The 2,100-nt window shown below is 62.3% G+C and overlaps 1 protein-coding gene across 1 annotated transcript in view; it reads left to right on the forward strand.

Annotated features, from left to right (window-relative positions):
* The window catches only part of KLHDC4 (kelch domain containing 4), a gene marked incomplete at its 3' end in the record, with an annotated part of 14,620 nt that overhangs the window by 6,360 nt on the left and 6,160 nt on the right, over positions 1 to 2,100 (forward strand). The gene's annotated exons all lie outside the window — the stretch shown is intronic.

A 2,100-nucleotide genomic window follows, 5' to 3' on the forward strand; every position in this document is an offset into this window, starting at 1 on the left:
CTCCCTCCCTCCTTCCCTCCCTCCCTCCCTCCTTCCCTTCCTTCCTTCCTTCCCTCCTTCCTTTCTTTCTATTGATTTATTTATGCACACAAGATCTGGAGTACAGGCTAGAAGTGCAGGGGGTGAGAGGATTCACCAGAGACAGAGTGGGGAACAGAACAGGCAGATGTACTGAAACACACTATTGAGGGGAGCAGTGAGCAGGTCAGGACAGATCTGTCATGCCATGTGGGTCAACTCCCTGGCTGGGGATCAAGCTCCTGGCCTCCTGCTTCCCCCTGCCGGGGCAGCCCCTGACGTCACTCCGGGCCAGGCGGCCCGCGGCTCCCTCCCGGCCGGGCCGGTCGCGCTGCTCCCTGCCGCTGGGCCTGGGTCCCCTCAGCCGGCCTGATGCGTGGGTGTGTGTCTGAGGGATCCTATTTTGGTTTTGTTGACTTTGCGGGTTGATTGGTTCTCACTGACTTAAGTTTTTATTTACTTTTAATTTCACGGATCGTTTACCTCCCCCTGCACTTCTGTGTGCCTTCGCCTCGGTCCGGTCCCTGCGAGACGCCCCCCACCAGGTCACCCCACTGTCCCTGTGTTCTCTCGCCCGTTCTGCTCCCCGCCCCCCATGGACTGTTGGTTTGTAGTTGCTTGTTGATTTTGATTTTCACTTTATTACAATTAATTTTTTCCTCCCTGATCCCTTATTCGGGATCTTCCATCTTTCTCATGTAAGCAAAACCATCCGGAATTATTTTTTTCTTTCTGATTTATTTATTTATGCATACGGGGTGCAGGCCAGAGGTGCAGGGGTGCTGAGAGGCTTCCCCAGAGTCAGCGGGAGCAAGACAGGCAGGTCCACGAATACACTGCCGAGGTGGCCGCGGGTCGGGAGCTGCCGCGGGTCGGGGGGCCCGCCGCGCCTCGAGGGTCTCTTTGGCGGGGTCGGACTCGCCCACGCTGGTGCGCCGAGGCTCTTAGTACTGCGCTTTAGCGCCGAGCCACCGGGAGGGCCCTGACCATCTGGGCGTTTTCCTTTTCTTTCCGGCCACTTCAGTGAGCACGATCCCTTCCAGCTCAGGAGACAGCTGCTGCGGCTCGAGGCCGTGGGCCGGCAGTGAGGGTCACAGGACGTGGCTGTCTGCCGTCTGCCGCCCCCCCCCCATCATTTTCCTAAGCTGGAAACCGGCTGGTGGATCTTCGGTGGGAGTCAGCCCTCGCTTTCACTGCGTTCAAGCAATTTCGATAAATTGTTTCAGTTTTCATTTCCTTTAAAAAATAATTGTAACATGATGCTGAGATTTCCCTGAAGCTTCTTGATAGTTGCAGATAGTTGCAGATAGTTGCCGAAACACCGAGTGCTCTGGGCTCCCAGAAACTTTGCCACTGGGTCCAGCTTGGCCTGTGTGGTCTGAGCAGCCACGGTGGCTCTGTGGCTGCGGCGGGACATCGGCTGTCAGCGCCCAGCCACCCCTGGCCGGGCGGGCAAGACACATGCGTGCCCGTGGCACCTGGGGGCTCCCACAGCCAGCCACTGTTGCCATCCTGAGGATGCCTCCACCCGTTGCTGTCCCCAGACGTCCCTGGCTCGGCCCCACGCCCCGCCTGACAGTGCGCGCTGCCCTCGGCTGGCCCCGCCTCCCCTCCACGTCTGTGTCCCGGGGTGCTGGGCACCCTGGCTGCGCCTGTCGCGGCGGCGGCACAGAGGCGCCCCCTCCGCCCATTTCTGCCCCGCACCCCCGCCCAGGGCGCTCCTTGAGCCGGCCTGTCTGGCGCCGAGCTGGGTGGCCGCAGTGTCCGCGGCTGGGGTGGCCCTGCCGGCCCGCTGCCGGCTGGCGCCGCGGGGACTCTGCTGCGGCAGCCCCGGGGCTGCTGTGCTCGTCACCGTGGGCTGGGCCTCTGGGCCGTGCCCCTTCCTTTAACAGAACACTCATTGACCCACACGAGCACTGGGGTACAGGCCGGAGGGGCGAGGGGGAGAGAACGGGGGATCGACCAAAACACGTTGCTGAGGGGCAGCGGGCTGACAGGAGGGGCTGCTGCGCCCGGGGCCCCTCCCTGGCCAGGGTCACACCTGGGCTGCGGCGGCTGCGGCCGGCCTCGTAGCGCTGCGCC

The sequence above is a fragment of the Condylura cristata genome, unplaced genomic scaffold (genome assembly GCF_000260355.1).
Source record: "Condylura cristata isolate star-nosed mole 26May11 unplaced genomic scaffold, ConCri1.0 scaffold00009, whole genome shotgun sequence".
NCBI classification, from domain to species: Eukaryota; Metazoa; Chordata; class Mammalia; order Eulipotyphla; family Talpidae; genus Condylura; species Condylura cristata.